Source organism: Lissotriton vulgaris, chromosome 6 (assembly GCF_964263255.1).
Source record: "Lissotriton vulgaris chromosome 6, aLisVul1.2, whole genome shotgun sequence".
Classification (NCBI taxonomy): domain Eukaryota; kingdom Metazoa; phylum Chordata; class Amphibia; order Caudata; family Salamandridae; genus Lissotriton; species Lissotriton vulgaris.
This window is the reverse complement of record NC_141694.1, coordinates 111,287,873-111,313,210: the sequence shown is the minus strand read 5'-3', so window position 1 is coordinate 111,313,210 and position 25,338 is coordinate 111,287,873.

The window sequence follows — 25,338 nt, the reverse complement described above, 5'->3', positions numbered from 1 at the left end:
GGATATGCAACATCTGGCCCATTCATTATTCATTTTTATCAAAAGTACATCCACTGCACCTTTTCTGTTACATCTCCTTCCACCCTCTTGCTTCTTAGCTCTTCCTTAACATTATTTCTGACCATCCTAGTGTGTCCTAGTGTGTCTCCATTCTTCTCCCAGCCTTTTTCATTCTATTTTCTGCCACTTTTAACTCCTACATTTTCTCTCCAACCCATCAATATCTTTCTATTATGTTTTTCCATTCTCCTGTGCAGTATTTCGCTACCTTTCTCTGTTCTTCTTTTATGCTAACCCCTTGGTTTTTCCTTTGTCCATTTTCTCACCCTCCCCACTCACTACCTCTCTTTTCTCTCTTTCTCTTTTATACCACACCCTCTCTTCCTTATCAGCTTTCAAGTGGACCTTGTCCTTATAGCACCATGTGACTCTCTCCCGCACATACATTCTTGCTGTGTTCCTCGATTAGTGCTCCCAGTGCTTTGTCGTCTATCACTATGCTCTCTCCCAATCTTGTAGAATCTTGGTCCACGGGTGAAGAGCCTACCGGATCCACAGCTGTATTGTTGACTACGAAAGACATGGAGTCTGGATCTCTCGCCTTGAGCTCTCATTGCCTTCCTCGTCTTAATACTCTCCTGAAACCGCTAGCCCCAAAGGTTGTATTAATATACCACAAAGTCTTCAGTCGTGTCTCTAGAGAGACCAGATGGTGCAAGTTCACCAGTGCTATTTGTCATTAGTTTCCTTTTGCCCACCACCACAACTGCTCAATGTATTGGGAGATGACACAGAAAAAACAGTGCCCCTTGCTACATACAATAAATTGTTGAGCTATATTTTCTGCAAAATCAGTTTTGTCTGATTAAAATGTTTGACTCTCTCTCTCTATATTTATATACACACACACCCCCACACACAGGCCACAAATGGAGGAGAGGTACTTGCTGGGGTGGGACACTTCCTTACCTCTGGCTCGCCACAAGCACTTTTTTGGGCCATGTATAATAACCTTGTTCAATCACCCCTTCACATCCTTTACCCCTTACATATCATTCTAGTTGTATTCTGTACAGTGACATAGCAAGGGTGTTGTGGGCCCTAATTCAAACAAGTAAAAAAGCCCCTACCAGGCCAATACTTCATACCCAGAGACCTCCACATCAGAACAACTCCCAAACACCCCTAGGCATAATCCAACATAGGAAAAAGTTAAAAAGAGTATAATGCACGAGGTGTATTATTTAGGTCACCACAGTGGCTTTAAAAGGTGTACACTTTTCTGGTGGTCAGAGTATGTTTAGCAACATTTTCCATCAGCTGTGACATCAGTAAACCTGGTCTTGGAATCTCTCACTTCTGCTTTTTTTTTTTATGTTTGAAAGCTTTATTAGAGTAAAATCAGGTATTACAATAAGGTGACATCAGCAAAATATAAGAAAAAGGATAAAGGATGGGATAAAGTAAACATAAGTAACCAATATCACAATAAAAAGCAAAGCATTTTGAATTGTTTACGGGGAGGAGGGGGGGGAAGGAAGGGAGGGAGATAAAGCATGGTAATATCAAAGAAAATGAATAAATATAGAAAATACCATGAGTATCAGTCAAAAAGTACAGTAGAAAACATCATATTCAGGAAAGGAAACATGTATAAAGCTAAAAAATCACAATAGTGAAATCAAAAAATATCATAAAACTAGAGGCAAGAGTATATGTGTTCAAGGGGGTTTGAAATTATCCGAGGAAAGTGGAGAGTATGTCTTTTTGGCAGATTGATCTAAATATAAAGTAAGAGGTAACCAGTAAAGTTCAACATTTCGGGAAGGTTTGCAGCAGGAAGCAAAAGCAACATCAAGTCTGTGTGATTGACATACTAAATTCCACCAACAATTTAGAGACAAAGTGTTCAAGGATTTCCAGTTAGAAACAATGTGCTGCAGTGCAAGGGCTATCATAAGATCAAAAAGACCATGAGAATGTGGGGGGAGATCCAGATCATCTGAAAGGCTACCAAGAAATACAAAAGAGGCGGAAAAGTGAATAGAGATGTTGAAAATACGGGAGAGGCGAGAGCATATCTGAGACCAAAAAATCCGAGCTGAAGGACAGAGAAAAAAAAGGTGTAGAAGATCTGCATTGGGAGCGTTACAGGTCCAACAGTTAGATACAGAATTGGGTTGAAAGCGAGAAATAGAAAGAGGAGAAAGGTAGAGTCTGTGATAAAAGAAAAATAGGGATTGAGTAAGAGAGGCAGTACGGGAAATCTTCAAAGATCTGACCCATATTTTGTCCCAAAGAGAAGTTGGCCATGAAGAACCCAAATCTTTCTCCCAAGACAATTCCAATTTCGATTTGAGACGATCTGGGTCAGGGGCTGAGAAATACCGATAAATGAGGGAGGCTTTAGGAATAGAAGAAAGGACGGTAAGTAGAGAGGGAGATGAAGGTGGAACATTCTCAGAAGGAAGAGAATAATAACATTCTAGAATAGTTTCCATAAGGATGAGGAATTTCTTTGCAAAAGAAGGAGGGCAATGGAATTGAGATTGGAATTTAGGAAATGAGCAGGGAGATGAGCCATCAAAAAGATGACGTACCCAGATGATACCTTTCGCTCTCCACGAGGGCCATGCAATAGGTCTGTTATTTAATAATATGAGTGAATTGTACCATATAGGTAATAGGAGGAAGGATTCCTGAGAAACCAAGGTAGAGGAGACTAAAGGCCATAGAAGAGAAGAGGTATGTTTGAATAAAAGGGGGTTAGGACATGGGGCTTTAGAAGTGAAGCGAATTACCTCTTGCAAAGAGTAAGGAAGCAATAACTCCTGTTCAACAGAAAGCCAGAGGGGAGAAAAAGGGGAGGTTTCCTGAGATAACCAGCGAGAAGCTTGTCGAAGTGAGAAGGACTTGTGATAAAGGCGAAAGTCCGGAAAGTTGGTTCCACCGTTAAGTTTAGATTTACGAAGGTGTAAGAGAGATATTCAAGCCTTTTTTTGTTTCCAGAGAAATTTGGACAAAACAGAATCGATGCGGCGGAAATACGAATTTGGGATGCGGATTGGAAGCATGGATAATAAGTAGATTAAAATCGGTGCAATCATCATCCTGATGGAATCAAGACGACCCCACCAGGAAAGAAAGAGAGGGTTCCAAGAGGCGAGTAGCGAGTCTATTCTAGAGATGACCGCATTCATGTTAAGTTGAATAGAGGAGGAAATAGAATTAGAAAAAAGAACACCAAGATATTTAATTTTTGTAGAGTTCCAAGCAAAGCCGGTGGCTGTGAAGAAGTGGGGAAGGCAAAATTTGGTTAAGGGAAGAATTTCTGTTTTGTCAGAATTTATTTTGTAACCAGAAACCAAAGAAAATTGTTCAAATTCATTTAATAAAGAGGGAACAGAGGTGACCGGGTCTGAAATAAATAAAAGGATGTCGTCAGCATATGCAGATAATTTAAGATGTTGTTTACCATATGGGAATCCAGAAATGGAGGGATTATTACGTATGGAAGTAAGGAAGGGTTCAAGTGCCAAAATAAATAAAAGAGGTGACAAAGGGCAGCCTTGACGGACACCGCGTTGGAGCGTGAATGGGGAAGTGAGGTGACCATTGACGAGAACAGAGACCTTGGGCATAGAATATATCAAAGATATATAGGATATAAATTTAGGATGGAAGCCATGCCATTTTAAGGAAGCCATGAGAAAAGACCAGTCAACCCGATCAAAGGCTTTCTCAGCATCTACTGAAATGGCTCCAATGGGAATTGATAGTGAGGGGGCTTTACTTAAAACATTAAGGAAGAGTCTGGAGTTATCCGATGTGAGGCGGCCTTTAACGAAACCACATTGCTCTTTACCTATGAGGTGTGGTAGGAGCGGGTCGAGGCGAAGAGCTAGTAACTTTGCAAAAATCTTATAGTCTACATTAACTAAAGATATAGGTCGATAATTTTTACAAAACTTGGGGTCTCTACCGTCTTTAGGGATAAGGCATATGGTAGCGTCCTGAAATGAACCTTGGGCTGATCCAGTAGAACAAAAAGATTGAAAGAGAGATAGAAGTTTAGGTAAGAGGAGGTCTGAAAAATGTAGGTAAAATTCAACAGGAAAGCCATCGGGCCCTGGAGTCTTGCCTTTAGTGAGAGAGGATAGAGCAGTGGATAATTCTGAAATAGTGAGATCAGAATCAACGGCCGAAAAATTAAGGTGGGAGGTATCTGGTTGAGGAATGTTATCAAAATAAGATTGGATAAGTTCTGGGGTGGGGGGGTTTTCAGGGGTATATAAGGACTCATAAAAAGAGTGAAATTGTTCCAAAATTTCCGCATCTGTATGCAGAAGAATATTAGAGGGGGCATAGATAGAATCAATATTAGTTTGTTCTTTACGCGATGTTAGATAATTAGCCAATAATTTACCTGATTTATTTCGACCTCCATAGTATCGCGCGCTACTCCGGAGGAGAAAAGAGGAGGCTGAGTCTGTAGTAAGCTTGTTAAAAGCAATCTTAGCCTTAAGTAGTTCAGGAGACATATGCTTAGTAGAGGAGGTATAGAATTGATGTTCCAGCGATTTAATGTGTGCAAGGGTAACTTTACGTTTTTGAAGGAATTTTTTCTTCTTTCTAGAAACAAAATCAATAATAAAACCTCGGGCTGAGGCCTTGAAGGAATCCCAAAGAATATGAGGGGAGTATCAGGCATAGAGTTAAGTTGAAAAAATTCAGAAGCGAAAGAGCAAAAAGAGGAGGAAAGAGAGGATCAGCAAGAAAGAAGGGTTAAAGCGCCAGCGAGAAGATTTAGGAGTAGGAGGAAGAAGGTCAAAATCAGTAATAATAGGAGCATGGTCAGAGATAACAATAGGCTCAATAGAGGAGGATATAAGGTGTTGGGATAGAGATGAAGATAGAAAAATGTAGCCCTAACGAGAGAAAGAAGCATGAGGAGGAGAAAAAAGGAAAAATCCATAACATCTGGGTGAGTGAGTCTCCATGAATCCACAAGATGAGTTTGAGTGATAGTGTCAAGGAATTGCTTATGTGGTTTGTGAGGGGAAAAACGAACAGAAGATCTACGGTCTAAAAAGGGGTCAATGATCTGATTACAGTCTCCACCTAATAGGAAAGAATCATCTTTATATTGAACACATTTTGCTGTAATGGAGGGCCAAAAAGAGGAGTCAAAACATGTAGGACCATAAACATTGAATACCGTAATTGGGATAGCATTAATGAGTAGTTTAGCCAAAATACAGCGCCCCTCATCATCCTTTTCTTCTAGTATTACTTTACATTGGAGGCGTTTATGAATCAAAATAGCTACCCCGTTCTTTTTTTGAGAAGCAGGAGAGAATAAAACAGTTCCAACCCACAATCGTTTTAGTTTTTAAGGATTCAATATCTGAGAGGTGGGTTTCTTGCATTAGAACAATATCTGGATTGTAAGATGAGAGGTGTGAGAGTACTCTTTGCCTTTTGATAGGGTGATTAAATCCTTTCACATTCCATGAAACAACTTTGAAGGTGAAAGATTATTAACTGATCAAAATCGAAAATGCAAAAACATACTGTACATTTACTAATTCAAACTTTAGAGAGATAATAACCATAACGATCGTCAAAAAGGTAGAAGGAAGGATAGGTAGAGGATGAAGAAGAAAAAGAAAAAGGGAAAGGGAGAGGGGTAGGAACAGGGAAAGAAGATCAGCGAGGGAGGAAGAAGGAAGAAAAGAGAGAAGGCATAGAAGACAGTACAAATCCAAAAGGATGACTGTATTGAACATACCTGGAAGAGGAAGTACACACAAGGGGAAGGTGGGGAGGTGGTGATGCGTTACAAGACGGACGGACCAGGACCAGGAGCAGAACCACACCGAGACCGCACAAAAAGGAACATGGGGTGGGACAAGATGGTGAAAGGAACATCCGATACATATCCGTCTGGGGAAAAAAGGAAAAAATTGTTAACTTATAGAACATGTGACGTAAAGTATAGATCCAGAGGGTAGAAAGAGAAAGTAGATATATATAAGATACGCAAGAGAAAGAAATTCAGAGAGAAGATAAGCAAAGTGAGAAGATTAGAAACTGATATATGGAGTGTGGAGAGGTACATGAAGTCAGAGACACACTACTAGAAGAACAAGACATGTAGACAATAAAAGTCAAGTTTCAGCCACTGGTCGAAGCAGAGGAGGAGGCGTCCATCCCTTCTTCACTTTGCAGAAGGAGAAAGTTCCTTAGTTCTCCAGGTTCCTGAAATGACCAAGTTTTATTCCGATAAGTGACTCTGAGAGTACAAGGGTGAAACAGGCCATATCTTGCTCCCATGGAGCGTAGAGAAGGACGCATAGCTAGAAATTCTTTACGTCTGGAGGCAGTGACATTAGAGACATCTTGAGATAAATAGACTCGTTGACCTTGCCAAGTCACTTGTTTTTTATTCCTCGCTGCTGAAAGAATCAAAAGGAGATCCGTGTATTTCAAAAATAGGATGATGACTCCACGAGGTTTCGAAGAGGAATCCGTTCTTGCGCCTAATCTATGAGCTCTTTGTATACTAATGGAGGTAGATGGTGGTAAGTCCAGAAGTTTCGGCAGAAAAGTGGTAAAGAAAGACACTGGATTGTCACCCTCAAGATTTTCCGGCAAATTGTAAATACGGAGGTTGTTCCTCCTATTGCGATTTTCCAAATCTTCTGTGTGCTTCTGTAGTGAGAGGACAGTCTTTTCTAATGTAGCTATACGTTGTGTGTTGGACTGAAGCTCAGGGATGTGTTGTTCAACAGTAGAAAGTCGGGCATCCATATTCTCCCATTTGTCCTTCAAAAGCTGCATATCCGTACTTGTTTTTTCAATAAAGGGACGCATTGCTCGCAGCTCCTCCAAAATTTGATCAGTAGGAGAGGTTGAAGGATTATCTTCTGGTGTAGGAGAATTTTGCTTAAGGCGTTTGCCCGATGGAGCAGGTGGAGAAGGTTTACTGGCAGGGGTATGAGCCAATGATGATTTTTGAGAAGTCATTTTTGTAGAGGAATTCGGTTGAGTTGTAACCGATGAAGAACGCACTGAGGTACTCACAGAGGGAGTAAAGACAAATTGGGGCCTACGTAGTCTCACCATAGAAATGATTCCTCGTGTCAACAAGTAATCCCCATTCCCTGAGAGGCGTACAGAGGTGCGCTTAAAATGTTCCAGAAAAATATCTGAATATAAAGTGAGGCACTATAAAGTACAAGACGTTTCAAAAAGGAAGAGTCAAAGGAGAAAATGAAGCTGTCTCCTGAAGAAACGCTTGTAAATGGTAGGAGAGAGCGCCAGGGAATTAGGGTGGAGATATACTAGTGACTAAAATGGGAACAACTGGAAATGTGGAATTTTAGTTTGCGATCTGAACATCATCTGCGCCAGCTTGTCACCTATGCACTACGCGCACGGCAGCCATTCTGGGTCACCTATGTATTACGTGCACGGCAGCCATCTTAGATATCATGGTCTCCCTGTCCACGACCGATCGCCAGCGCGCCCCTCTGACCCAGCAAGCATCCTCCGCGCGCCCTGGCTCCCCCCTCCCTCCTCCTTATGAGCATGACCCATCTGCATGACCCTGTCCTTAGGAGTCACGCCAGCGCCTGACCAACACCTCCTCTCTTCCCATGAATGCCCCTCTGTTGATAAACCTCCCCTCTGCGCTGGATTGTCCACGCAGTATGAATACCACTCCATTGATGGCCCCTCACCCGGTGTCCGACTGTCCACACAGGTCCGAGGCCATTGCCTAAGCCGAGAGATACCATTTACTGCCCTTATTGTATGAGGTCGCTCTCCTTCAAAGGACCCTCTATTGATCCAGGCCTCCCCACCCCCTGTGACATGATCAGGCGCACACATCCTAAGACTCGACGAAACACTCAGCTGCGTGATGACCCTCCCTCTTATCAGCAGGTTGAGGACCTCCATTGTGAATGTATATGGGGGTGGGATTAACACGAGGATTACGGGGATGTCTTTTCCCATGCCTTACAAAGTTGTGATTGTATTAAAAGAAGGTCACATGCCATAAACCAGTGTATAAGAGGCCAGGCCTCTGAGTGGCTGTTAGAGCACCTCGAGACGATACCTTGTTGTCTGATCTGATGTGTTCTGCTCCGTCGGAATAAACTTCTGTTTCCTGCCTTCTGGTCTCCGGCGCCTGCCTCATTGCTTGGTAAACTTGAATGGTACAAGGGCGATTAGCGCCGGGCAAATCTTGAGAAAGGTCCTAGCCCTACCTTTTTCTACAAATTGGCGTCCCAAAGCGTGGGGCCCATCAGCGACACGTGGATCCAGTGGGAGAGGTCCCGATGACAGAGTGAACGACTGCAACGATCGGGAAGAGCTCATGTCCGATAGACCCTCGTCTGACAGCCGATCATCCGACCTTCACTAGTTCTGAACAGACCTCTCTCGAGTGATCTACGGTCCTGACTGGGAACCATCAGGAGTGCCGCGAACATCACGAAGGAGAGAGGACGATCGGGCGCTGGATCCAGAGGACAGGAAACCGTCCATGCGGTCCGGGTAAGGTCGTGTAAACACGACGAATTGAGGAAAATTGTTTTTGTTTGGATAATACTAGTATTACGCTTTGTTGAAACCTCTGGAGATTCGCTGTCTGCAAACGGGGAAAAACAAACAGGCTCTCTCTTTGCAAACAGTGAAGGATAGGTAACGCAGACTTTTGTCCCCATTGTAATCCGTCGTGCCTATCTTCCTCCCCCACTGTTTCCCGAACTGTCGTTCGTGGATTATTGTCTGGAGATTCTTTGTCTGCAAACAGGGAAGAACAAGGTCTCTCTTTGCAGGTAGAGAAAGAGTGGGTAGCGATAACTTTTCGTGCCCACTTATTCTCCCCACTGAATTGTTTGATTGGCCGATTGTTCGGTATTGGTTCGTTTGAGGTATTCACCGCCGCCAAACAACGGAGAATAGAAATATTCTGCCTAGTCTTTGCCCGCTGTGATAAGATAGGTAGTGCAGACTTTTGTCCCCGGTGTAAACCGTCATGCCTATCTTCTCCCCACTGGTTGGTAGCCTGTTTAGCCCGGACCGCTTATTAGAGATGAACCATCCAGCTCCACTGGAGGGCACCCCTAATAAGGACATGTTCACTAAGTATGGACTAGTCGCTATAGCTTACACTAGACTATGGCATAAATACACGAAAAAGAACCCTGAAAATCAGTGGCCACTGATAGGTTCCTTTAGTGAAAATAAAATAAAAACATTAGAAATAGCGCTCCAGAAAAATAAGACCACGCCCACCATGCTCGACAGTATCGGCATGTGGCGCAAAGAAGCGGAACAACGAAAGAAAAGAGAAGAAGCAAAAGTAGGGAAAGAATTACGAAAGGCAGCCCACCTAGCCGCAAAGCAACTAGAAGAGGAAATAAAAGAAAGAAACGAAGCTACACAAAACCAAGAATCAGGGTCAACAGGCCAATGTCCTGTTAGGACCCCCTCTGCGCTCTACCCTGAACTACCCTCCAAACAACGGGCAAACAATGAGTTATTGCTAGGTCCCCCAATCATCTACATGCCCCCTCCATATGCTCCCAGCCAACAAAACCTGCAAGCCCCGAGTGTGAGTGAAAGTGACCCTAGTGCTAGTGCACCGGCCCTCACGGCCTCCGCACCAGCCGCATTAACAACTTCGTTAGGCGACCCCGAGGCTAGCAAACAATCATCAGCCAGGTTAAATAGGTTAAGCAAAGATGAGCGGGATGGGATCGACAAAATAGTAAAGACATTGGTAGAACGAAGGGAGAGCGAAGAATACACAATGAGCGTGTATAATTCACATGCCGACAGCCACAGACGGCATTTCATTTTGCGATTCAGCTTCCACACCCTGAACGCGTATGAAGATAGATATCAGAGTAAGGGTCCCGCTAAACTAACAACACTGTATAGGAAGATTGATGTCGGAGATGGGACTGAACGTGAGGCGACGGAGCTCTTCATGCACATGCTTGAGGTCTTCCGCCACCTCGCAGAACAGAAACCAGAAACCAAGGTTACGGCCCCTGAAACAACCTCGGCAGAAGTAGCCAATACTATGATGCCTATCAGAGAAGCGGCTCCTTACTGGATCCCGCCACGGGGCCAGGGAACGAGCGATGATATTAATAATGAACATGCAAAGGGAAGGGTTGTGTACAATTGGGTTTACCAACCATGGGACCGACAAGACATCCTAACCTTCAAGCAAACCTTGCCCGACTTAAGAAAGAACCCGACGGCATTTTATACTGAATTAGGCACAGCCTTGGGTTCGACAATAATGACTTTAGCAGATATTGACTTGTTCTTTGGGTTATGCCTGCCAGCTGATGTGTGGAAGCAAATCCGGAAAGTCGACCACACGGATCTGTTTGGACATACCTGGGACCAACTCGGTAAACTAGATAGACAGCGAGAGCCGGGGAGTAAACCAGTGAAGGACATACTGGAACTCCCAGACAAACTGGTCCAGAAGTTAAAAACCCTGGTCCCGGAAAGAAAAGTAGACTGGTCGATAGTCACGGCCTGTCGACAGAAACCCCAGGAGGATGTGTCAGAATACTTCTCCCGATTCGAGACAGTGTTCTCCGACTACAGTGGCCAAGACATGACCACCGCAACCGGACAACACCTGTTTGTGCAAAATTATGTAAAGGGACTAACGCAAGAAGTCTCCCAAAAACTGCAGACGAGTGAGAGTAGTTGGGGAGCCTCCAAACCCGCAGCCATCCTTCAGATGGCTCAGTATTACGAGCACCAAAAGAATGAGAATGATAGGGCGTCCGAGAAAAAGAAGAAAGATTTGAAGGAAAGGGTAATGATAGCCCAGATACAGGGTATAGCACTAGGACGGGAACACCAAAGGGGGAACTACCAATCAACCACCCCCAGAGATCTACCTCCTAAAGATCACACCCCAGCACCCCACACTGGACGTAGAGACGTTAGCAATGACCAATGCGCCTTCTGCAAAGGGCTCGGTCATTGGAAATTTCAGTGTCCAGTTCTGATAGAAATGAACAGAAATAGGGAGTCCAGGGATGTAGCGGGTGGTCCGAGGAATAGAATACAGGGACGAGGGAGCCCCAACGACGCCAATAATGACAGATCAGGAAGACTGAACACATTTGACCGTCCCCGACAGAACCAATATCAGCTATCCGAAGGTGAACATGCCCCCGACTTTGCATAGGACTGCCAGGGGCAAGGGAGGGATCCAGTCGAGCTCTGTGTTGACCAGCAAGGTCCTTATGTCACCGCTAAGGTCTTGGGTACAGAGTCTCCATTCTTGGTAGACACTGGGGCGACACGTAGTGTGTTATCAAAACGACTGATTCCAAGGGCACCCTTGTCTGGCTCACACATAACGTCGATAGGTTTCGATGGGACGCCCTCCACTAACCCCCTGTCCGTACCTATTACCTTTGACCTAGAAAACAACACTACTGACGCGACATTTCTCCTCTCCTCCAACTCCCCTGACGCCATTATGGGCATTGACTTACTGAAGCATTTTCGAGCTACCATTAGGTGTTCCCCAGACGGAATACGAGTCATCCTGTACGACAACCCAGACATGCCCAGATCCCGTCCCCCACAACACATGTGCTCTATAACTGACGCTGACCTATCCCTGCTTGACACCCTACCCTCGTACCTGTGGGCCAAAAATGACTCTGATGTGGGGCGAATGATGATTGACCCTATTCACATAACTGTACGACAGGACGCTATGCTCCCGAAACTCCCGCAGTATCGGATATCGCCAGAGGGTGAGAAGGCACTGGTAGCGATCATTCAGTCTCTGGTAGACGCAGGAGTGGTTGAAGAGGTGGTTAGCAACGTCTGCAACAGCCCAATCCTACCTATTGTTAAGAAGCAGGGTGAAGGAGATGAGAAAGCGTACCGCTTCATCATCGACTTGCGAGAGATTAACAAAGTAGTTGTACCCCAATATCCTGTGGTATCTGATATCACCACCATTCTAACCCTCATCCCGTCCACTGCCACCACCTTCACTGTTATCGACCTTAAGAACGCGTTTTTCTCTATCCCCATCCATCCAGACAGCCGTTATCTCTTCAGCTTCACTTTAAAATCCCGTTCGTACCGATTCTGTAGAGCTCCCCAGGGGTACACTGAAAGTCCCAGCATTTACAGCCAGGCCCTCAAAAGACAGCTGGATGCCTTCCAGCTGCCAGAGGGAGTGGTGTTAATCCAATATGTCGATGATATCCTTTTGGCGGCTGACACCACCCCGCTTGCAACGACAGCCACCGTTCAACTCCTACACTTTCTTGCAGAAAACGGCCATAAAGTCTCCAAAAAGAAGTTACAGTTCTGCCAGCCACAGGTGACTTACCTAGGCCATCTTCTGTCCAAAGAAGGGAGAAAACTTACACCCGACCGAATCCAAACCATCCTAGATACCCCCATCCCGAAAACACAAAAGCAGGTCCGCTCTTTGGTTGGCCTGACATCTTTTTGCAGACAGTGGTTGCCTAATTACAGCCTCATTGTGAAACCATTACTTGCCCTACTGACCAAGGATGCCCCCTCCCCGTTTCCTTGGACCGCTGAGTGTCAAGCCTCCTTTAAGGAATTACGGGATGCACTCTGCTCAGCGCCCGTCCTCGGAACGCCGGATTACTCCAAACCCTTCTCCCTCTTCACCCACGAAAGGGAGGGATGCGCATTGTCTGTCCTAACTCAATCAATTGGTCCTAAGCAGCGCCCTTGTGCCTACTTCTCCGCCACTCTTGATCCTGTAGCCAGAGCTTTGCCTGCCTGCCTTCGAGCAGTAGCCGCCGCTGCTGTCTCTATCCGTCAGAGCGAGGGAATTGTACTTTCCAACACTCTCACAGTGCTAGTACCCCATGCAGTTGACACCCTCTTGAACCAGACCAAAACCCAGCACCTGACTAGCGCCCGGCTGACAGGGTATGAACTGACGCTACTTGCACCCCACATCACGCTAAAGAGATGCACGACTTTGAATCCTGCCACATTGTTACCCCTGCCTGAAAATGACCCTGACATTCCTCCCATCCACGACTGTGTGACCCTCACGGACGAACAAACTAGGAGTAGGATTGACCTCCGAGACACTGCTTTCCCTGACCCCGATGGAGAGCTATAGGTAGACGGCTCTTGCATCAAACTCCCAGATGGCACCACTTCAGCTGCCTATGCAGTAACGACAGCCCGAACAGTAGTTGAGACAGCCTGCATCACACAACGATCTGCCCAAGCAGCAGAGCTGATAGCCCTCACTCGAGCATGCATCATAGCCGCAGGGACCACCACGAACGTATATACGGACAGCCAGTATGCCTTCGGAGTGGTCCACCATTTTGGGCTCCTGTGGAGGGAGAGGGGATTCCTGACGTCCCACGGCACCCCGATCCTCCACGGAGATTTAGTCTCCGCCCTGATTGAAGCAGTTCTCCTCCCCAAACGATTAGCGGTGATAAAATGTCAGGCACACAAAAGGGTGACAGACTTAGTTGGACAAGGGAATGCATTGGCCGACATTACTGCACGAACCACAGCAGAGAATAGGACGGTGACACGCATGTACGTGACCAGGTCACAAGCAGAAACATGGAGTGACACAAGGACAATGATCAGAGACATACAATCGGCCAGCACCCCTCATGAGCTGACTAAATGGGCAGGGGTGGGTTTGAAGGACGAGGAAGGCTGCTGGCGAACGAAGGATGCAAGCAAATGGATGCTGCCCGACTCATATCTGATTCCCATACTGACCATGGCCCACTCCCCCGCACACATAGGATCTGCACCCATAATCGAACTCATTTCCAAAGTCTGGCATAACGACAAAATCCCTGACTCAGCCAGACGCCTAGTTCAGCAGTGCCTTATCTGTCTGCAACACAACCCCGGGAAAGGGACTGTAGTGCCCCGGGGAGGGTTCGGGACCCCCAATCACCCCTTTGAGGTCCTTCAGATGGATTACATCCAACTAGAGAGATGCCAAAACCTGAAGTATGTACTAGTCATCGTATGTGCCTTCAGCAAATGGGTAGAAGCCTATCCAACCCGTGACAACACTGCCATGACTACTGCCAAAGTACCACTGAAGGAATTCTTCCCTCGCTATGGCCTTTGCCGAATTTTATGGAGCGACAATGGCCCCCACTTCATAGCTGAGGTTATCCAACTAATCCTGAAGGGGTTGGGGGTGAAGCAACGATTCCATGCGGTCTTCCACCCCCAATCCGCCGGTCTAGTGGAACGCCATAACGCCACACTGAAGCTGAAATTGTCAAAAATAGTGGCCACCACTGGACTTAACTGGCCGGATGCCCTCCCACTGGCTTTGTTATCAATGCGCTCCACTCCCACCAAGCACCATTTGACCCCCTACGAGGTCGTGTTCGGGCGGCCAATGAACCTCTGGACTGCCCCCAAACCGACCTCCATTCATGACGTCCCAGACGTCCTACTATCTGATTATTTGTGCAAGTTGACTAAAACGTTGTCTGTCATTCATCAACAGGTGCAGCAGGCCATCCCCGATGCTTCCAGGGGCCCCGGTCACGACATCCAACCGGGAAATTTCGTACTGATACGAAATTTCCAGCGAACCAAGAGTCTGGAACCTCGGTGGACGGGCCCCTGGCAAGTGCTGATCACCACCCGAACGGCACTCCGAGTGGAGGGGAAGAAGCACTGGCTGCACGCGCATCATTGTCGGAAGGTCCCTGCAAACCTGGCCACGACAGAAAACGTCAGCACCCAAGAAGAGCTCCTGAACAAAGACCGACCGATATTGGACTGTTATCCAGATACTGGGGCACTCGAACTTGCAAAATTCTCTGATCCTACTGTGCCATCCAGAGAAGGGTATTTCCTGCGTCGAAAGGAGGGAGTCTCGGCTAAGTAGGCCACGGACTAAGTTAAAATCTCAGAACGGTGACCTACACACAATCAAGGGTTGCCGGAAGAGAAGCTAAACAAAGTCTGTGGTTCTGCCCACTACCGAGCCCCTTGAAGGTGATGGAAGCGCCAAATAAGAAGGTGATGGAAGCGCCAAATAAGAAGATGATGGAAGCGCCAGATAAGAAGATGATGGAAGCAACGGGAAATACCCAGTATAGAAATCCAAAGACTGACAACCTGCACAAATCGAAGACAATTGCACTCTTCATTGTCTTCCTCTTCTGCCTCCTTCTCATGACCTCCTTCTGGATTCTGGAAGAGAGCACACCGGCTCATGAGACATTGCTACCTACTGCACAGCCAACACCCCTGAAAGAGCATCACCTAATCTCTCTGTCGCCTCAGCTCCGAGAAAGGCGCAGGGAATTCTGGAACAATTCCTTCGTGCAACTGTTGCACCAACATAACCTTGCTGCAAATGCTACGAACTGTTGGATCTGTGGGTTGCTCCCGCATGCCACTGGACACTCCATCCCCTTCATCCCTTCACCCTTCTCAGTTCACGGCTCTTGCCTCGCCTGGTTGATCCTCATGCAAGAGAGCCACAGGGACAACGCCACCTCCAGCCGGACAGTGTCACTCTTCTACTCTGGGTTCTGGCTGAGCAAAACAGGAAAGACTCCAGCTGCCCTGTGTCCTGCGCTCGCAGGCACCACCTTCATCAAAGACATTCCAGCCAAAGAACGAGTCGAAGTACAGGTGCTCCACAATCCAGCCAGAACCACCTTCTCTCATCTGCAGAAACAAACTACTGCCACCCTGACTGTGGCTCTGTCCGTGATCAATGTCACTGGCCTTGTGTGCCTAGAAGGCCAGGGAACGCAGCTGGTGGGTTACAGCGCCTGCCGAGTCACCAGAACATTGGACTCAGCTGAACCCCCTTCTTTTGTTGCTTCTCCAAACATGTACTTTGTGTGTGGCACCAAGGCTTACACCTGGCTCCCGAAAGGATGGAAGGGCACCTGTTATATTGCCTTCGTTCTTCCACCCACATATGTAGCCCCTGCCAACCACCACCGGCAGAGGCGTGCAGACGACCTTGGACAAGCCGACTCCACCGGAGCACAGTTCCTGGATGCAGCAAAGGGACTTGTTCCTCTGTGGGGCCCAATGGCAAACAGCCGTGCTATCCGACACCTGACCCAGGCAGTAGAAACAACGATCAACATCACGGCTGGCATCCTCGCCAACAACACTGCGGAACTTCAGGCGGTCCGCCTTGTGACCCTTCAAAATCGACTCGTCCTAGACGTAGTCCTAGCCGACCGAGGAGGAGCATGCCGCATCATCGGATCCAGCTGCTGCACCTACGTACCTGACAACTCGCCCTCAGTCTACAAAGCCATTGAACACCTCCACAGACTGTCCTCAGAGGTTCACCAAGAGCAGGAAGGATGGTCGCTTGGGAGCTGGTTTTGGGACACCTTGAAAAATTGGGGTTGGAAGTTGTTTTCCTTCGTACTGATACCTATTGTAATATTATGTGGGTGTTGCTTAGGTATCCAATGTCTGCCACCATTGTTCGGCCTTCTTTCTAGCTACATGTGCCCAAAGGCTTTGGACTTCCGAAAAGAGCACATGAGCCCCCTCTATGAAGTAGAACTACGTGGCCTTATGGGGATAAATCCGAACTGACAAGTTGGCGAGACATGTTAAAAGGGAGGACTGTGGAATTTTAGTTTGCGATCTGAACATCATCTGCGCCAGCTTGTCACCTATGCACTACGCGCACGGCAGCCATTCTGGGTCACCTATGTATTACGTGCACGGCAGCCATCTTAGATATCATGGTCTCCCTGTCCACGACCGATCGCCAGCGCGCCCCTCTGACCCAGCAAGCATCCTCCGCGCGCCCTGGCTCCCCCCTCCCTCCTCCTTATGAGCATGACCCATCTGCATGACCCTGTCCTTAGGAGTCACGCCAGCGCCTGACCAACACCTCCTCTCTTCCCATGAATGCCCCTCTGTTGATAAACCTCCCCTCTGCGCTGGATTGTCCACGCAGTATGAATACCACTCCATTGATGGCCCCTCACCCGGTGTCCGACTGTCCACACAGGTCCGAGGCCATTGCCTAAGCCGAGAGATACCATTTACTGCCCTTATTGTATGAGGTCGCTCTCCTTCAAAGGACCCTCTATTGATCCAGGCCTCCCCACCCCCTGTGACATGATCAGGCGCACACATCCTAAGACTCGACGAAACACTCAGCTGCGTGATGACCCTCCCTCTTATCAGCAGGTTGAGGACCTCCATTGTGAATGTATATGGGGGTGGGATTAACACGAGGATTACGGGGATGTCTTTTCCCATGCCTTACAAAGTTGTGATTGTATTAAAAGAAGGTCACATGCCATAAACCAGTGTATAAGAGGCCAGGCCTCTGAGTGGCTGTTAGAGCACCTCGAGACGATACCTTGTTGTCTGATCTGATGTGTTCTGCTCCGTCGGAATAAACTTCTGTTTCCTGCCTTCTGGTCCCCGGCGCCTGCCTCATTGCTTGGTAAACTTGAATGGTACAAGGGCGATTAGCGCCGGGCAAATCTTGAGAAAGGTCCTAGCCCTACCTTTTTCTACAGAAATGCGTCATGAAGTAGCCAGGAAGTCCCAAAATTAGCAACACGCCATGAGGAGGAGCATTTAGAAAAAAGATGTAGAGACTCGAGTATATTGACATATGAAAAAACAAGCCTCAGAGGGAAGCGTTATGTAAAATTTAATTGAGCTGTTTCTCTCAATGTAGAAGAAAAAAAAAAAAAAAGAAGAAAAGCGTAGCAGGGAGTCTTACATGACAAGTCTGCTCACCCCTAAAATGCAGCGTTGTCAGGGTCGTTGGTATCTGGTGATACTTCGTGTGGTGGCGAGGTTCGGCGGGAGAGGCTCCGGCTCCAAGAGAGCCTCAAGATGGCGGCTCCGTGAGGGGCTGCAGAGGCATCGCGGCAAAGAGCTAGAAACGGCACCCCAAGAGCCGCAAAGCCGCTCCGCCGACTCCGCTGATGTTCCGCTAGTTGAATTCAGCGATGGGGCTGAAGGACGGTCCCGTTTACATCGGGAAACACGTCGCGCGGTTCGTCGATGCGGCGGAGCTCCGCTACTAGCCGGCCATCTTGCGCGGCATCCAAGCCACGCCCCCCTCACTTCTGCTTTTTAATTTTGCTAATTCATTGGTGTCCATACTCTGACAATAAATTGTACAGACCGGGCAGAGCTAAGGCGTTTATCACATGGATCTGTCTCATACCATTCTTGAGCACATTATTTGTTAAGGTTAACTATGGGCGGAAAATCCGTTCCGCTCGCGGAATTTGCGGATTTTTGTCAAGTTCGCGATCTGCGAATCTCGCGAAATTGCTGAAAAATCAGCAAATCCGATTGCGGGCGGATTTCAGTTAAGGCAGGTGCTCGAGTTGAAGAAAGCTAACTTTGTAACTATTTTAGAATGGCGCCGGCAAGCTGCCAGAGTTGCAACTTGCAAGTAAGCAACTCTGGCAGCTTGCCGGCGCCATTCTAAAATGGAAACAAAGTTAGCTTCAACTCGGGCACCTGCCTTAACTCTGTAAGTGCTTCCTGTGGGCCAAAAATTAAACCTCAACAGGAAGCACTTACAGATATAAATAAAGCAGGTGCCCGAGTTGAAGCTCAAATTCAGTAACGGTTTAATCAGCCCAAAACATTAGTGAGCACGGTCGAGGCTGGGCAAGTGTGCTTTAACCCCATATCTGCTGTTGAAAATTAGCTGTAATATTCGAGGGAGGTCTTTGAATCCCTGAGTTTCTCTAGCGCAACCCCCGTGTAGTTCCTGTGACCAGAAGGCTGCTTTCTCCTCACCTCCTGCCCTGCTCGCTCTCTGACCCTTTCTTCACAAGAGTCATGTGAACAACACGCATAGAAGCCCGGGTCTTTGCATCCATGAGTTTCTCGAGCGTAACCCCTGTGTAGTTCCTGTGACCAGGAGGCTGCTTTCTCCTCACCTGCTGCCCTGCTCGCTCTCTGACCCTTTTACTCAGGAGGCATGTTGACACGCATAGAAGCCCCGACCATTTGGCCCCGCACCACACACTAGCGGTATCAAACGTCTTCCCACCCTTTCCCAACTATGATGGACATCTCACTCAAGGGACCTCGGCGTCTTTTGGTGTGGTGGCAAAGTTACAGGTACACATGGTCAGTGGAGACAAATCATCTGGGCCTTTACGCAGCTGCAGTGTAGGAAAATCACTATCCATTTACCCAACGAGGTAGTACTTACTGATCAGCCAGTAAAAGTACTCCAGTTGAGCAGAGGTATTGCACAAAACAGTGGCATCTTAGTGGATAACTATGCAGTGTAGGATTCATTATGGCACAAGGCTCCTGTCACAAAAATTAAACCTCAACAGGAAGCACTTACAGATATAGCAGGTGCCCAAGTTGAAGTTCAAATTCAGTAACGTTTTAATCAGCCCAAAACATTAGTGAGCACGGTCGAGGCTGGGCAAGTGTGCATTAACCCCATATCTACAGTCGAAAACGATCTGTAATACTCCAGGGAGGTCTTTGAATCCCTGAGTTTCTCAAGCGCAACCCCCGTGTACTTCCTGTGACCAGGAGGCTGCTTTCTCCAAATTCTCCTCACCTGCTGCCCTGTTTGCTCTCTGACCCTTTATACAAAAGAGGCATGTTGACACGCATAGAAGCCCCGCACCACACACTAGCGGTATCAAACGTCTTCCTGCCCTTTCCCAACTATGATGGACAGCTCACTCAAGGGACCTCGGCGCCTTTTGGCGCGGTGGCAAAGTAACAGGCACACATTGTCAGTGGAGACAAATCTTCTGGCCCTTTAGGCAGCTGCTGTGTAGGAAAAGAACTTTACATTTACCCAACAAGGTAGCACCTACTGGATTAGCCAGTAGAAAGTACTCCAGTTGAGAAGAGGTATTGCACAAAACAGTGGCATCTTCGTGGATAACTATGCAGGGCAGGATTCATTCTGGCACGAGGCTCCTGTCACAAAAATTACACCTCAACAGGAAGCACTTACAGATATAGCAGGTGCCCGAGTTGAAGCTCAAATTCAGTAACGTTTTAATCAGCCCAAAACATTAGTGAGCACGGTTGAGGCTGGGCAAGTGTGCTTTATCCCCGTCTCTGCCATCGAAAATTAGCTGTAATACTCGAGGGAGGTCTTTGAATCCCTGAGTTTCTCAAGCGCAACCCCTTGTAGTTCCTGTGACCAGGAGGCTGCCTTATCCTCACCTGCTGCCCTGCTCACTCTCCGACCCTTTATACACAAGAGACATGTTGACAAGCATAGAAGCCCCGCTCGTTTGGCCCTGCACCACAAACTAGCGGTATCAAACGTATGCCAGCCCTTTCCCAACTATAATGGACAGCTCACTCAAGGGACCTCGTCACCTTTTGGCACGGTGACAAAGTTACAGGCACTTATGGTCAGTGGAGACAAATCTTCTGGCCCTTTACGCAGCTGCAGTGTAGGAAAAGCACTATACATTTACCCAACGAGGTAGCACCTACTGGATTAGCCAGTAGAAAGTACTCCTGGGCAAATCGCAAAAAAATCTGCGATTTCAAGGGAAAATCTGCGAATTCTTGGATTTTTTTGTGATTTTGCGCGAATTCGCGGTCCGCAGATCAGCAAAATTTGCCCATACTTAGTTAAGGTCAGATGTATTTTAATAGTCCATTGCTGTTTTTCCTGGAGGCTAACACCTCGCTCTTGCTACATTATTCAAGATCCATGCTACTACCTCACAAAGCCATTTACTGATAAGCACCCATACCGACTTAGGACCCAATTGAAAAAAAACACCACAAACAATAAGTTGTGCCCCAGCCCCACATGGTCTTCATATTAAATCACTTTAAAATACTCTGCAGAAGGCTGATGTGGTTGATGTTTGACAACAGCCCTTGAAACAGACTTCCTATAGAGCATCACAACCCATGCAACCTGCTACTGTTAAGAGAACAACTCAAGGATCCCCTGCCAACACCCAACTTACCAACACGTAATGCAGTTACTCAAGACTCACTTTTTTTCCCAACTCCTGACTTTTTGTCATCCGCTCAAAAGTTAAAACCTACCTCTTGCTCCGACCTGCTGTCCTACAAAAGACATCTAAGGTATCTTCCCCAAATTTCTCTAAAGTGGTATACACAAAGCCAACCAGTCACAAACATAACCTTCAATGTTGTGCAGCTTTCTCTTTCAGGGTGTCTGAGAGACTGACAGACACACACACACATTCACTGTTGAGTGAGTCTCAACACTTCTCTTGTCAATTGACATAGATAAGGTATTTGATTAAGTGCACAGGCCTCTTCTGTGGAAAATACTGGATAAGTCAGGTCTGGGTACACTACTCAAAGCAGGGGTATTACGCAACTATTCTAGCTGCGTAGCGGACTTGCTAACCTTGCAGGCTCGGACTTATAATCTTGGAAATCAAGTGACCTCTCATGGGTGGGCAGGACAGTTGCCGTGAAAAATGACCCCACGTCTAAAAATACTCTACACAATGCAGACCCTCACACTATGATCACCCCCCACATACTCGGCAAATTACAGCACATGATTGAGACTTTTTGTTTGGGACAGCAAGAAAACGTACATGGTGAAGAAAGGGGGCTATTTTTGCAAAGCAGAGGGAGGCTTGGGCATCCCCTACTTAAACTTCTACTACCTTACCAACCAACTGCAGGTAATGATGGAATGTAATAGGCCCTGGTGGGAGAAACACTGATGCTTTGGTGATCAAGCCATAGCAGGGATAAACATCTGGAAAGTTCCATGGTTCACTAAAAACCACCAGCCTCCAGGAGCCTGGATATCCCCTATTGTATGATCAACAGTTAAAGTGTGGGATGGGAATATGGTCAATAAATGCCTGTCTAGCTAGCCTTTGCCACTCACACCCATCATTGTCAATTCTGATTTCCCTTCAGCATTGTCAGGTGCTGAAATGCATAAATGGCAAGAGGGCAATTGCAAAAAAACTGGCAATCTCTTTAATCACACAGGCCTCGTTGACATTCCCCAGCTTGAATCCAAATATTGAATTCCGGCAGAGGTACACTGGTGCTTTAGTACTGTCATGCACTGGGTCACCAATACCACAACCCGACCCCATGCCAGCAGACAACTCACAGAATTCGAGAAATCAATTCACTAGAGGAGATATGGGCTGCTTTTGGTTATATGCCAGTTCCTCAACAAAGCCTCAGACGCCAGCAATTCCCTGGCCCTGAGGCAGTGGAAAGGTTAGCTGTAACACCACTTCCTTCTCTAGAAATGGACTGCCATCCTCAACAGAATTCACACCTCCTCATTCTGTGTCTCAGGAAAAGAAGTAATCCTTAAGATAACACACTATTAGTACAAAAACCCAGCCGTAAAGGCAAAAATGGAAACCCAATAGTCCTAATGGCTGTAAGCGCAACTGCGGCCACCCAGACACACTGACTTCTTTCCTCTGGTGTAGTCCTAAACTCAAACACCACTGGTAGGCAGTGCTGAAGGATACCAATGAAACTTTTACAACAGCTATTCCTTGTCTTCTTTGCTATATCCTACTGGGACTCCCTAATTCCCAGCCTAATGACACTGAATACATTGGGCCAGAGCTAAATCTGGCAGGGGAGGCTACGCTCTATGGATGACAACCCATGAATTTTTATTCCTTACATCCCGCCCTCCCCAGTCCCCCCTCGGTTCTCCCCCATCCCTGCCTCCTATCCCTCCTGTTCTCCCACTGTTCTGTCCCATTGTTCTACCTCATCTGCCTTTGGCTGTAGGTGAGAGAAATTGTTCCGGATAAATTGATAAAAACATCTGAACCATAAAAGATCATTGGCGCTGCAAAATATTTACATTTTAACATTGTTAAAATAATATTTCAATAACACAATTAAAATATATGTCAATAGGAAGCACTGTTTACAAGGAGAATGAACTGAATTAAAACAATTTGTGAAAAAGCTAAAGCTTCATTATATCAAGCAGAATAAAATATGCCACCGAATACTGTTATATTTTATAAACAAAGATATTCTAATTGCACGAAGATTTAAGAACAGTACATTCACATTGATTAGTGTGATGGTAAATGTGAGCCTTAAATGTCAAATCTTCAATGTATTAAGAGTTATCAGCTTGGAAAGTTTAATCCCTGACACAGTTAGTTTGATTTATTTATGGAATATGCAGAAGTGGTCTATTATCCTTAATGAATGGACCTAGATACTGCTGAGCAGTCTGAGAAGGTAGCACAATTCAATTCCATTTTATTATGGTTTGGAATTCCGAAGAATTCCACATAACATTACAGTAAAACATTAGTTCATAAAAGACAATATTATAAACCCGAAAGATTACACCCTGCAATTATCCTAGATTACACACAGTACATAATACATTTTTTCAATAAACCCTTAACATTAGTTACGAAAAAATACTCTAAAAAAACAATTTTCCTAAAATACCTTCTCCCTGAAGGGACTAATCTCTGTTAATCATTAAATACGTCACTCAGGGGGACTGAATTATTATAATCGTTATCTGGAAAGGAACACTATTTGTTGACTTCCTAATTTAATAAAAGCAATCTAATCTAATATAAAATTACATTTTAGCAGCATATAGTTAAAAAATTGTGTATGGTTCATCCAATATACGGTTACAATTAAAACATTACTTGTGTCGGGGACAGAAAACAGTGTTAACAACAGATGATTTTGTAAAGTGCTACTGAAGGTGCAAGTGTATTAAGATAAAGTGCTACTGCATAAATGCCCTAATTCTGGACAAAGACCAAAATGATTATCTAGCGTCAATATAGCCAAAATAAATCAGAAATTGCATACAAAAGTTAAGTAGCAAACAAAATTTGTCAAACACACTAATAAATGATTGTTATTTATCGAGTGTTACAACAAATTAAGGATGTTTAAAATGCTCAAAAGGGGCTAAAACAAGGGAAATTATACAAGGCACTACATAATCGACTGATCACCCTACTTAATAACTTCTAATATACAATTAAAAATTCTTTAAAAAAGCAGAAAATCTTAAAACATATCTGTTCTGACGGGGGATACAGAAGAAAATTGCGTGCCTGTTCTGCTGTTAAAATATAATAATGCAAAAAACCATGCCTTAGAAATTTGCGATGTATTGAACTAAGTGCTGGACACACAATCAAAACATGATTGAAGTCTTAGATGCCACCATTGCATAAATCACAAAGTCTTTCATTTTTGGGGATACCCTCCCAAGTTTCTGTTAATATCCTCAACGGTAACAAATTCATTCTGAGGAGTATAATCACTCTGCGTACTCCATGTTTCAGGTTCCAAAGAATGTACGGTTGAGGATTTTTAGTAAGTGAGCTCTCCGCTAAGCAGTCCAGTCTGCCATTCCCTCTGCATATTTTCAGATCTCTTTCTCGTGAGATCGCGTATATGTTTTTTTAAATTAATTGCTTTAAAACTGTTTTGTTTAAATCTGCTGCCCCTACTAAATCTAAATCAAAAATGCTTAAAGCTATTAAATAATTTCTACAAATTACACCTTTACACAATAGTTTATCAAAAATGTCCTTGTGCAATGCTAGCCTTAATAGATTTTCTTGACCATTTATCAAGGTGTTACACCATCTTAAAGACCCCGTCAATGACAAAATGTACGTTGAGAGAAGGCCAAATTCGAGCCTAAGAGCCATTGATTGATGAAGCGTGACTCAAGTTACATATGGGAAGGTAGCACTGTTGGGAGATATGGCAGTGGTTGATCAGACCAGTGTGAGCTATTAACACTTAACTAGAGAACTTCAAACCTTGTGCTTAGAATCCAGCACATCGCACATTGTACATGCACTGAACACTGGCAACCAATATTTTTCAGAAGCCTACTCCACTTTCCCTTCTTTGTCTTTCACTGGCTCTCACTTTTACTTTTTCACTCTCTGTGTGGTTTCTTGGTCTCTATTGGGCTCTTCCACTTATTTTCCTTTTTAGGGTATTTATACCCAATCCTTATGGCGATCTTTTTTTCTTTCTTTTTTTTCTCTGTTTCAACACTTTTTTTATCAACTCTCTACGGGCTTGCTTCTTTCACCCTTTCTGCCTCCCTGGGGCCTCATACTATTGCTCTCTGAGGCCCAGCTTCATCCATCCCACAGGTGCTTTTCTTCGCCCCATCTCTCTTGATCTATTTCAAGGGATTTCTTTCACCCTCTCCTAGGTTGTCTAACAACACAATCTAACTTCTTTAATTTTCTCTGCACAACAAATGTTGAATATGTTCAACAGAGAGAAAACTTACTG